The sequence below is a fragment of the Oncorhynchus clarkii genome, chromosome 5, assembly GCF_045791955.1.
Source record: "Oncorhynchus clarkii lewisi isolate Uvic-CL-2024 chromosome 5, UVic_Ocla_1.0, whole genome shotgun sequence".
In the NCBI taxonomy this organism is placed as follows: domain Eukaryota; kingdom Metazoa; phylum Chordata; class Actinopteri; order Salmoniformes; family Salmonidae; genus Oncorhynchus; species Oncorhynchus clarkii.
In genome coordinates, this window is record NC_092151.1 from 62,754,522 (window position 1) to 62,768,519 (window position 13,998).

The following is a 13,998-nucleotide window of genomic DNA, read 5'->3' on the forward strand; positions in this document are numbered from 1 at the left end:
TTTACTATTTTCTACATTGTAGAAAATAGTGAAGACATCACAACTATGAAACAACATACATTGGGGCAAAAAAAGTATTTAGTCAGCCACCAATTGTGCAAGTTCTCCCACTTAAAAAGATGAGAGAGGCCTGTAATTTTCATCATAGGTACACTTCAACTATGACAGACAAAATGAGAAAAAAAAAATCACATTGAAGAATTTATTTGCAAATTATGGTGGAAAAAAAGTATTTGGTCACCTACAAACAAGCAAGATTTCTGGCTCTCACAGACCTGTACCTTCTTCTTTAAGAGGCTCCTCTGTCCTCCACTCCTTACCTGTATTAATGGCACCTGTTTGAACTTGTTATCAGTATAAAAGACACCTGTCCACAACCTCAAACAGTCACACTCCAAACTCCACTATGGCCAAGACCAAAGAGCTGTCAAAGGACACCAGAAACAAAATTGTAGACCTGCACCAGGCTGGGAAGACTGAATCTGCAATAGGTAAGCAGCTTGGTTTGAAGAAATCAACTATGGGAGCAATTATTAGGAAATGGAAGACATACAAGACCACTGATAATCTCCCTCGATCTGGGGCAAGATCTCACCCCGTGGGGTCAAAATGATCACAAGAACGGTGAGCAAAAATCCCAGAACCACGCGGGGGGACCTAGTGAATGACCTGCAGAGAGCTGGGACCAAAGTAACAAAGCCTACCATCAGTAACACACTACGCCGCCAGGGACTCAAATCCTGCAGTGCCGGGCGTGTCCCCCTGCTTAAGCCAGTACATGTCCAGGCCCGTCTGAAGTTTGCTAGAGAGCATTTGGATGATTCAGAAGAAGATTGGGAGAATGTCATATGGTCAGATGAAACCAAAATATAACTTTTTGGTAAAAACTCAACTCGTCGTGTTTGGAGGACAAAGAATGCTGAGTTGCATCTAAAGAACACCATACCTACTGTGAAGCATGGGGGTGGAAACATCAGCAAGGGCATTGAAGATGAAACGTGACTGGGTCTTTCAGCATGACAATGATCCCAAACACACCGCCCGGGCAACGAAGGAGTGGCTTCGTAAGAAGCATTTCAAGGTCCTGGAGTGGCCTAGCCAGTCTCCAGATCTCAACCCCATAGAAAATCTTTGGAGGGATTTGAAAGTCCATGTTGCCCAGCAACAGCCCCAAAACATCACTGCTCTAGAAGAGATCTGCATGGAGGAATGGGCCAAAATACCAGCAACAGTGTGTGAAAACCTTGTGAAGACTTACAGAAAACGTTTGACCTCTGTCATTGCCAACAAAGGGTATATAACAATGTATTGAGAAACTTTTGTTATTGACCAAATACTTATTTTCCACCATAATTGGCAAATTAATTAATTAAAAATCCTACAATGTGATTTTCTGGATTTTTTTTCTCCCTCATTGTGTCTGTCATAGTTGAAGTGTACCTATGATGAAAATTACAGGCCTCTCATCTTTTTAAGTGGGAGAACTTGCACAATTGGTGGCTGACTAAATACTTTTTTTGCCCCACTGTATGTGTTGTTTCATAGTTTTGATGTCTTCACTATTTGTTGTAACTTTAATGTGTTACAGAGTTAATGTTTAAGTTTATTCTTTGAGCTGTATCTAAAGATATTTCTTTAGATTTATTTGCATATGTAATTGTATTGGGTTGTGTTGAATTACGCTTTTTGACTGCAAGTCCCAGAATGCCTTGCGAGAGGAATGAGTGATAACGCGCCAATTATGTGCAGGTGCTAGTGATTGTGGCTGACTTTCCAACAGCATCTTACCTGCATTGCTCTGTACCAAAACAATTGTTGTTAAATGTAACGTAAACAAGTATTCTTACTAAAATAAGCTTTCGTATCAAACCCGACGTCCCGAGTCATTACTAAGAAGTTAGTTAATCTAAAACTATTATTCTACAATGTAGAAAATAGTAAAAATGAAGAAAAACCCTTGAATGAGTAGGTGTTCTAAAGCTTTTGACTGGTAGTGTTAGTGCGGGACGCATTGGAGTCAACATGGGTCAGCATCCCTGAGGAATGCTTTCGACACCTTGCAGAGTCCATGCCCCCAATGAATTTGAGACTGTTGAGGGAAGGGGGGGGGGGTGCAACGCAATATTAGGAATGTGTTCTTAATGTCTTGTACCCTCAGTGTATATATGTAGACTAGAAACACAATAAGGCCATATTGTCTTGCCCAAGGTGTTATTATGTATATCAATGCCCACAGCAATACCAAAGCAACCATTGTAAAGTGATTTAGTTGTGCTCTTGGGTGACATGAGAACAGTGTGGAACTGAGCCAGCAACCCTCTGCTTAACGCCACACCACCTAATCTGTTCTCATGTCTTGGCTGGAGCACTAACAGGGTTAAATGAAATGAAGCAGTGGAGGGGAGGGGGGGGGGGGTCTAGTAATTATTATGTCTAGCAATTATCAACATCGAACTTAACAGAGCTTGAAGACTATTTAAAAGATCAATGTGCAAATATTGTACAATCCAGGTTTGCAAAGGTCTTAGAGACTTACCCAGAAAGACTCACAGCTGTAATAACTGCCAAAGGTGATTCTAACATGTATTGACTCAGGGGTGTGACTATTTATGTAAATGTGATATTTCTCTATTTCTCTATTTCATTTTCAATACACTTACGAACACGTTTTCACTTTGTCATTATGGGATATTTTGTGTAGATGGGTGAGAAAAAAATGATACTGTATTTAATCTATTTTGAATTCCGACTGTAACAACAGAATGTGGAATAAGTCAAGGGGTATGAATACTTTCTGAAGGCACTGTATTTGCCAAATGTACACAAAGTGTGCAATTCTAGGCAATTCACATTCACACACAGCAATTCTCTATTGAAATGAGAACATTTATTTGAATTCAAAAGGTCATTAAAAGCTCTGTGGTAACGACTAGGTGTTGTGGGTAGTGAGCTAGATTTGTAGCACCGACAAGGAACAAAGGCATACAGAAATGGATTATAATTAAATGAGGGAAAAACAGTCAACGTTAATTGGTTGTTTGTTTGATATGCAAATATACAGCATGTGTATGACAGAATGATTATTGGGCCCCTGGCAGCACAAAACCGCAGCATTATTAAAACAAACAAGCTTGACATTCAGCGCTATGGGAACGTTTCACCCCTTTCTCATTCCCTGCAGTTCTGCAACAGCAGTTCATTAAAACCTAATGGGAACAGCGATATCTTGGCAAGCTGGGGAGCACAGGCATGGCACAGTCAACATGAATTAAACTCCACATACATTAACATAGGAGAACAGGATGAGGACCTCGCCATATTTGCCAGGGCCCAGCTCACGCTGTCAACGCATGTTGTGATTGATTTGAGAAAAATATGTTGGCTGTACATTTCGTTTTTTTCCCTAGCACTACACATCTGATTCAAATAAATCTAAGCTTGATGATTAGCTGATTATTTGAATCATCTGTGTAGTGCTAGAGCAAAAACCAAAATGGGCCCCAAGGGGGGTCCCAAAGCTGTGTTTGGGAAACCTGTACCATGAGATACAGTGGGGCAAAAAATTATTTAGTCAGCCACCAATTGTGCAAGTTCTCCCACTTAAAAAGATGAGAGGCCTGCAATTTTCATCATAGGTACACTTCAACTATGACAGACAAAATGAGAAGAAAAAAAATCCAGGAAATTACATTGTAGGATTTTTTTATGAATTTATTTGCAAATTATGGTGGAAAATAAGTATTTGGTCAATAACAAAAGTTTCTCAATACTTTGTTATATACCCTTTGTTGGCAATGACAGAGGTCAAATGTCTTCACAAGGTTTTCACACACTGTTGCTGGTATTTTGGCCCATTCCTCCATGCAGATCTCCTCTAGAGCAGTGATGTTTTGGGGCTGTTGCTGGACAACACAGACTTTCAACTCCCAAAGATTTTCTATGGGGTTGAGATCTGGAGACTGGCTAGGCCACTCCAGGACCTTGAAATGCTTCTTACGAAGCCACTCCTTCGTTGCCCGGGTGGTGAGTTTGGGATCATTTTCATGCTGAAAGACCCAGCCACGTTTCATCTTCAATGCCCTTGCTGATGGAAGGAGGTTTTCACTCAAAATCTCACGATACATGGCCCCATTCGTTCTTTCCTTTACACGGATCAGTCGTCCTGGTCCCTTTGCAGAAAAACAGCCCCAAAGCATGATGCTTCACAGTAGGTATGGTGTTCTTTGGATGCAACTCAGCATTCTTTGTCCTCCAAACACGACGAGTTGAGTTTTTACCAAAAAGTTATATTTTGGTTTCATCTGACCATATGACATTCTCCCAATCTTCTTCTGGATCATCCAAATGCTCTCTAGCAAAACTTCAGACGGCCCTGGACATGTACTGGCTTAAGCAGGGGGACACGTCTGGCACTGCAGGATTTGAGTCCCTGGCGGCGTAGTGTGTTACTGATGGTAGGCTTTGTTACTTTGATCCCAGCTCTCTGCAGGTCATTCACTAGGTCCCCCCGTGTGGTTCTGGGATTTTTGCTCACCGTTCTGGTGATCATTTTGAACCCACGGGGTGAGATCATGCGTGGAGCCCCAGATCGAGGGAGATTATCAGTGGTCTTGTATGTCTTCCATTTCCTAATAATTGCTCCCACAGTTGATTTCTTCAAACCAAGCTGCTTACCTATTGCAGATTCAGTCTTCCCAGCCTGGTGCAGGTCTACAATTTTGTTTCTGTTGTCCTTTGACAGCTCTTTGGTCTTGGCGATAGTGGAGTTTGTAGTGTGACTGTTTGAGGTTGTGGACAGGTGTCTTTTATACTGATAACAAGTTCAAACAGGTGCCATTAATACAGCTAACGACTGGAGGACAGAGGAGCCTCTTAAAGAAGAAGTTGCAGGTCTGTGAGAGCCAGAAATCTTGCTTGTTTGTAGGTGACCAAATACTTATTTTCCACCATAATTTGCAAATAAATTCATTTAAAAAATCATACAATGTGATTTTCTGGATTTTTTCCCTCATTTTGTCTGTCATAGTTGAAGTGTACCTATGATGAAAATTACAGGCCTCTCTCATCTTTTAAAGTGGGAGAACTTGTACAATTGGTGGCTGACTAAATACTTTTTTGCCCCACTGTAGGTGTTAAACCTGCTCATTGTCTCTTCCATGAACTAGGGTGCTGTGCTGAATGACCATGCAAATTAATAATACTCCTCTAGCTAGTTATTAGTCCTCATCAGAGGCAGGTGAATCCGACAGGTTGAGGTAGACTAATGAGTGAGGAAGCTCTGATGCAGTCCTGCAGTGTAGAGAGAGGGAGGAGAGGATTTCCTCTTGACAGCTGTGCTGCCTGTCTCTGTTTGCAGCCTGCCTTAGAGTTGGCATGTGTGCCATAAGGGCATCTAATGAGTAAAGACAAACACGCTGCCCACTTCCACATGCTAGTGCAGGCCTCAGGCCAGCGCTCACAAACTGTCTGTCAAGGCCACCCAGATTATGCTCAACGAACAGGCCACGGCTGTGTATACATTGTGTCATCCCATTAAGCGAGAGTGAGTGTGTGTTTAGGCTGGATACACTAGGCTATAGTATAGTATTTGTTCCCATAGACACTTCCTAAATCTGAGCCTGGCATAAAATCTGCCACTGTTTACACCTAGGGGTGGGCAATTCCAGTCCTCAAGGGCCTGATTGGTGTCACAGTTTTGCCCCAGCCACATCTAACACACCTGACTCCAATAATCACCTAACCATGATCTTCAGTTTGATTAATCAGCTGTGTTTGCTAGGGATGGAGAAAAGTGTAACACCAATCAGGCCTCCGAGGACTGGAGTTGCCCACCTCTGGTTTACAATTTAAACCAACTGTTCCACTAACACCACCAAAGATAGAGTGGCAGGACAAATGGCTATGGCTCTTCCCAGACACGGGTTCTCTTCCTCTTTACCTGCTATTAAATGGGAAGACTGGTTGTAGCCTTCAGAAAGAGAAATAAACCAGCACAGTGGAGGTGTGTTTCATTCCATTCCATCTACTCCATTCCAGCCATTACTATGAGCCATCCTCCCCTCACCAGCCCCCACCGCACCACCGGTGACTAATCCACCCCCACTGCACCACCAACACCGCAGTCCTCCATCTTAACAGATGAAGTCTTCTCCAAAGACAGCGAGAGGGAGAACAGAGAGGCATTCGGGTCAGATATTGATAGGGCCCTCAAGGCACATAGGCAAACAGCCAGGAAGAGAGAATGTGAAAATGTGACTTCTGTGTGTTCGGGAAGAGAGCTTATAGATTGAAGGGGGGAATGAGGGATGGTGTGTAACATGTGATTACAGTTTCAATTTGGAGCTGTCAGGAGTAAATAAGGAGTGCATGGGTGGGATTAGTGAACCCCGCCTTGCCTTCTGAGGCAGCTCTTTCCGCATGGAACTGGAAAGAGATAAACACAATACAGGTTTTAAAAGGCAAATGTCCAAAGGATGGAAACATATGAGCCAAGTGTGGATTTATGGAAGAAATATATTTCATGAGGACTGTATTGCGTAAAGGCGCTCTGCTCAATCCAGATACAAAGCACTCTCTCTTATTATCAGCGCTATAGGGCACACAGTTAATGTGTTGTGAAATCTGTCAATGTCTTGTAATGTTTTTAAAATTGTATAATGCCCTTCATTTTGCTGGACCCAAGGAAGAGTAGCTGCTGCATTGGCAGCACCTAATGGCGATCCTTAATAAATACAAATAGCATCATGCCTGCAGTCAGCTTCTCAATTATACCATTCCTCCTCATTCCCAAGAACTTCTGTAGTCTGTAAAGAATCCTAAAAATTCTGCTCTAATATATTCCAGCGGCAGATGTGTCATAGAGAATTATACTCAGCAGGAAGGTAAAGTCATACAGGAGCTTAGAGGAAAAGGGAGATGGGCTATTCCCAGCAACAGTTTTCTACAGTGACTAAAATAGATGGCTGTTTTTTCCGTAATACAAACTTTCTCTCAGTAACATGTGCATCCTTTATTTGAAAATGTTAGGTCAAGCATCATACTGCAGCTACAGTACGAGATGCAACTGGAGGGTAAGAATTGCTCATGCTGCCCACTCCTCCAGGGTTTATTTCAACTGTTAGAATGCTAATAGCAATAAGCCTATTATGTTAAAAACTAGCAGAAATACATTAAAACAATTTTTTTAACTAGGCAAGTTAGTTAAGAACAAATTCTTATTTACAATGACGGCCTAGGAACAGTGGGTTAACTGCCTTGTTTAGGGTCAGTACAACAGATTTTTACCTTGTCAGCTCGGGGATTCGATCTAGCAACCTTTTGGTGACTGGCCCAAAGCTCTAACCACTAGGCTACCTGCCCTAAACAGCAATGGCATCTTACCAGCCTCAGCCCATGGTGGTGTGAGTGCCTCAGAACATGTAAACAGAAACATAAAGAATTGTGCTCAATGTGTTTGGGAAATGAATCATTTGAAATTCCAATGTGCTCTTAGAACACAGGCTATCTATATGTACTGCATTAGATATCCTTAGCCTATGATATTTAAGGCTAAATATGCATGTTCTCTGTTTTGTAATAGAAATGTATCACCTTGATTATGGCTCCTAGTGTGTGTGTGCGTCTGGCTGTGTGAAAATCTACCTGAGAGTAATGTAACGATTTACATGGATCAGCGAGGCCACACAATGGCCACCCACACAGTATGCAGATTGAGGCAGAGCCGAGACAAGAGGATGGTGGGTGGATTAGAAAGCGTCAGCGACTCTAATTTCTCTGTGTTTTACAGGAGGATTTCACACGAGGACAGGAATTCACATGATTTCACATAATACTACTACCAATTGACTGAGGCTGATACAATACAAACCAATCAGATGGACACAAAGAAGACACGCTCTACAATCTGCATTTACTAGAGCAATGGTATCACTGGGTGTACAGCGCTGAAATTGGTTTTTAGATTACATTAAAACTTCTTCAGGATTGGTGGGTCCCCTGCGGTACGGTTGAGCTAACGTAGGCTAATGCGATTAGCATGAGTTTGAAAGTAACACGAATATTTCCCAGGACATAGACATATCTGATATTGGCAGAAAGCTTACATTCTTGTTAATATAACTGCACTATGCAATTTACAGTAGCTATTATAGTGAAATAATACCATGCTATTGTTTGAGGAGAGTGCACAGTTTTGAACATGAAAAGTTATTAATAAACAAATTAGACACATTTAGGCAGTATTGATACAAAATGTAACAGAAATTCAATGGTTTATTGGATCAGACTAAAAATGTGGACATACACTGCTGCCAACTAGTGGCCAATATCAAAATCGCACCTGGGCTGGAATAATAAATTATGGCCTTTCTCTTGCATTTCGAAGATGGTACAAAAAAAGATAATAGAAACTTTTTCTTTGTATCTTTTACCAGATCTCATGTTATATTCTCCTACATTCCTTTCACATTTCCACAAACTTCAGTGTTTCCTTTCAAATGGTACCAAGAAAATGCATATCCTTGCTTCAGGGCCTGAGCTACAGGCAGTTAGATTTGGGTGTCATTTTAGCCGAAAATTGATTAAAAGGGGGACGATCCTTAAGAGGATTTATTAAGTAGGATTCATGAGAAGGGGAAACCATCTCACTTGCAGAATGCTTACTTTCTCTCTATGGATATACGTTGATACACACACCTATGCATGTACCGTGCACTTGTCCTCACACAAATGCACACACATGTGCACTCACATGCAATATCCCTGACTGGCTTTTTTTGTGAGAGAATGTGTACTGTAGAGTGTGCTGACCACGGCTACATTTAATTTAAGCCTGTTAGTGCTGCAGCCAAGCCATGAGAAGAGATGAGGTGGTGTGGCATTCAGCAGAGGGTTGCTGGCTCAGGTCCACACTATTCTCACATCATCCAAAAGCACAACTAAATCACTTTACAATGGTTGCTTTGGTATTGCTGTGGGCATTGCTATACATAATAACACCTTGGGCAAGACAGCTTTGCGTTTCTAGTTTATATACACAGTGTACAAGACAATAAAATCACATTCCTAATACTGAATTGCACCCCCATACATACGGGAAACTGTATGAAATACCGAGTAGAGCTGCAGTTCTTGACACAAACAGGTGTGCCTGGCACCTACCATATCCTCGTTCAAAGGCACTCAAATATTTTGTCTTGCCCATTCACCCTCTGAATGGCACACATGCACAATCCATGTCTCAATTGTCTCAAGGCTTAAAAATCCTTCTTTAACCTGTCTCCTCCCCTTCATCTAAACTGATTGAATTTAACAAGTGACATCAATAAGGGATCATAGCTTTCACGTGGCTTCATCTTGTCAGTCTGTCATGGAAAGAGCATTCTTAATGTTTTGTACACTCAGTGTATAGTTTATATCAGCTATTGTATTGTCATAGCACAGTGCTCTGAATGACACCAACCTCAGAATACTACATTTAATAGAAGAAAAAGGAAAACAAACATGAAAGTAGCTGCCATTATGAAACCTCTCATTTCAACATTATTTCCCTTATTTGCAGTTTATGGATTGTTTTGTTGTGAGTGAAGGTAGTTGGACTCGTTTTTATGACTAGTGGTTCAACAGTCCTGCTCAGTCCTGCTTCTTACGTAAGGACCCTGGCTGCAGTTGTCAAGTTCTGTTGGAGTCAAGACTACAGAAAAAGCCAGTCTGATACCTCAAACTCCTCCTTCTGTCTCTCTATGGTCCACTGTGCTTCAAAAACACACTGCTACACTCAGATAGGTCCCTGGTTCTGAAGTCTGTAGTTTAAGTCTTAGTATCTGTCATAATTTTCCCATTCCAAAACAAATAGCATGACTGGCAGAGCATTAATTCTATTCAAGATGACAAATACCAATATTGGGAGCACACAAGCATAGAGATAACAGATTGTCTTGGCCTTCCAGAGTATATATCCATCACGCTTTTAGGGAGCCATGAATTCTCTCTTGGCTGCACAATGAAATAAATAGCTGTTATTATGTCAACTGCTAGCCAAAGCAGGGCAGGATGAAAACTTAACACAAGAGTCTTTTGGTGAACAAATTATCAAAGGAGATCTAAGCTACAAAGCAATAAGGCTGTGGAATATTTCCTTTTCCGGTGGCAGAGGCCTACGTCCTTTGAAATGATTGTCAGAAACAGAAGCTGTTTCTGCTTGCTTCACAGAGAAACATCCTCACATAAATCTCACAACATCCAAGTTTAATTTCCTGTTGGCAGACCAATCAGAAATCTCATCTCCAGACCCTAGGGCAGTGAAAACCAGCTCTCGATGAGGTTATTGAAACATGAGTGTAACACTCCACTCCTCCACATGCTCTCCCCCAGCTCAATCAGATAAAACTAAGGCGATGCTCTCATCTCAAACACAAAACTTTGGGCTGTCACTGTGTGTACTTTGTGTGTACAGGGCCACAGGGGAAATCCATATTTGTCATGAGTTGAATCATTTAATCGATTGTCTCCCAGCATCGCTCAGGCAACTGGGAAATGGCCAGTTCTACCTCCTGTGCACAGACAGAACAGGGGTTTCAGGTTTCATTAGTCGTATGTATGTGATACACATGGTAAACACCATCCAACTAAATGCTTACTGGCAGGTTCCAACAACAATAAGAAATAATAAAAGATAAGAATACAAACAAAGTAAATAGCTCAGTAGAATAAATATTTTAGCATAAGTCTAATACAGGAAGGAAAAATGTATGGTGCAATATTTAAGTGTTTTGGGAAGGGGGAATTGGGGGGCTAGTTTTAAAAATGTGTGTGACATGCACGCGCAGTTACAAGTTTGCTAGAGTGAGCGGCAGGCGGACTAGCAATATCCACCGTCGTAGTACGGCTGCACCCTGAGCTGGGATATGAAGCTAACTGAAGCTGTCTAACTTCGGAAAACCCTGAGTAGATTGAGCTTGAGTTCTAGAATACCCCACAGGCATTGCATTACCTGTTTATATTGCATAGACCCCGTAGACTGAGGAATATGGCACTTCATGACAAATGGTCATAAACTGACAGGCTATCGACATCAGTATCCACCCCATTAATACTGCATTACTAGCATCCTACACCGGGCTGTCACATTGCACATCAATTAATCATATTCTATTATGGGAAGAAAAATAATTAAAGTGAGGGAATGAGATCTTCTGGATGATGCATCTCTACCCGGCTCTCCCTTCATCTTTCTGTAATGCATTCTGGAGTGAGGAGCACCTTCAAATCACTAATCCATAAGCAAGGGGCATATACAGTATGAAATTGTAATCTAGTAACTAAATTGGACAATTGGATTGCACTCTGTGTGGTGCTGCGTATGTTAATCAGTGTAAGCCCAGAAAAGCCTGTCTAAACGCAGTTTTAAAATGGCTGTAATTGGCCATCAGATGAATAGGAGCCATTTTGGTGTTTGGATCCAGAGGCCAGAAGTTGTAAGCTACAAGCAAATGAGGTCTCTATACATTATTCACGGTGAAAATTCTAAAAGAATGAAATAGAAAGTAATTGTTTAAGGAGGTACTTTTTTTTTTTTTTAACACCAGGTTAAATGTACAATGAATAAAAACAGCAACATGTCATAAATTGTAATGATAAAATCAGCATGATGTAATCAAAATGACATGTAACTGCAGGTGTTATGGGCATACTGAATCAAAGAGTCTGTCCTCCACTCAAGCAAATGACAATAAGAACAGGCCATCTGGCCCTAATTGGGAAATACAGGGACTTTACAAGCCATCTCCACTCTCAAACTGAGTTTGAGTGTGTGCTACTGCTCAGCCCTTCAAAACAGACAGTTTAGACATTATCCATGCATTCATACTTCACTCATCAACTTGAAATAATCTCAATCTGGAATGTGTGCAGCAGGTGCACAGTGTCCTCTTATGATCACAGAGTCAGGCTGAGGAGGAAAGGTTTTACTGACTACATTGGACCAGCTACTTTCAGGACTGAAAGTACAACTAGACCTTTTATTCCTGTTTGAAGGTATGATAGCCACTAGGAGCACGTGGCTAAACCAAACCCAGACAGTCTAATGGCCTTCAGTGGATCCAGATTATTTTGTTTGGATTTCATAACAGTTTCTCTAGCTGGAATAAGGGAGACTGGGATTAAATCAAGGGCACCGCCATCTTTGGTGGCCTGATTGTGAGTGACAGGGCCCTTAGGTAACCGTGCTAGTCATCTCTGGAGGGTCCCATCACACAAGTGCACTTAAATCAACATTGATGGCCGAAAATGTGAATTCTCGGCATTTATCCCGGTCCTTTTTATCCAGCCAGTGCCATTCCTAGCCTCTGGCCCGTGTACTTAGGGAAGACGGTCTCTGTCCCTCCTTACATGCACCCAATAAAGCAGTCACACAGATGATGGATGGCTGCTTAAATCCAAGGGGACTGCTGGTCATTAGGGGGAGGTAAAGCCCTGTGTGTGAGAGGCATAGGGAAAGACCAAAATAGTGAGACAGGGAGAGTAAGTACCAGGACCTTTGTGGCCTGACAGAGTCACATTGTAATCCAGCAGATAATATCCTACAGGTCAGAGTGCATGGGGAGCAGGTAGCACCTGCTGTCATTCAGTCAAGGTGACAATGTGCAGATGGCTGCAGTGTGCTGTGCCAAGTTACAGGGGGCCTGAACAGTGCCTCTACATTAAGCATACTGTATGGAGGTTAGTGTGGGCATCTGGCTCATGTAAGACATAACACCACTGCAAACTGATTACCTTGACACTGCATGTCATTCATTAGGGGGACAAAGTGTCACAAAAGCACAAAATAATTGCCCACAACCTTGCACAGCTGATACTATGCATGGACTTTCACACATGACCCTTCTCAGTGCTGTTTCAAAGCACATTGCAGTTGAAAGGCAGGGTGAGAGTGCTGGTGGTGTAAAGCCATGCAGACTCCATAGCTGACTAGAAGCACAGGTGGAGCCCAAGACTGAGCAGGCTCTCCTGCAAACACCCAGAGAGCCAAGGGAATCCCCAGGGACCAGCAACATCTGCTTTGTGTTTAGCACACATTGCTCGCAGAAGCAACCCCACCATCCTCTTGCTACCCACATCCAAAAAACAGCTTTTAATTCATTCCAATTCTCAAGGTCATGTCTAGCTCTATTTTGAAGATCACGGGGGGGGGGGGGGAAGAGAAAGAAGCCTTAGTGAGGCAATCTAAAAGGTTCTGTCAAACATCTGTTAAACCTACAGTCTACATTTCACTAGTAACTAAGTTGAATACAAATTTGGTTCTCAGTTTCATATTGCACTCACAGCTCATGTTTGATTAGACAGAACGAAGACTAACCCACTACAGTCGGCGAACAGATGAAACGGGCAAGCACCTGGAATACATTGGAGGGGCTTCAAGTGCTCTACACCTCCTACCCTCCCCTTTTGCATTGACCACAGTCCTCTTCAGCCTAGAGCGTGGCACCCTGGATGGGCATGTGCCCTTTACTGACCCCCTCTGTCCTGTCAGACAAGTACCACAGAGCCATGTGGCTTTCCTCAGAGACTGTGGGATACTTTCTTAGCTAACCAAGCTTGTATTTTAGCAGGGACACAAAGCAGTTTAGCTCCTTCGGTTTAGCATCATGAATATTCGAAGCGTAAAAGGTGATGGGCAAAGGTATGAATGCGCAGTAGATTGTCAAAGTAGAGGTCAGCATAATGAGTGGAGTCTTTAACCTATGGGTGGTAGTGGCATTACATGCACTGAACAGTTCTGACAGCCAACCTAGAAACTAGCCACAGACATTTGCAATTATATATCCATTGGAAATATAAACTGGTTGAGATGAGGCTACAAAGTCACCAAGTATATGTACGTTTTAATATGCACGTGTAAGTAGACTGAATGGAACAGGCCTTAGTCAGTGTACAAGTCCATTCCTGCAGCTCAACTGGGATCTTACTTGACAGAGACTTAGGGGGTCAAGCAGCAACTCA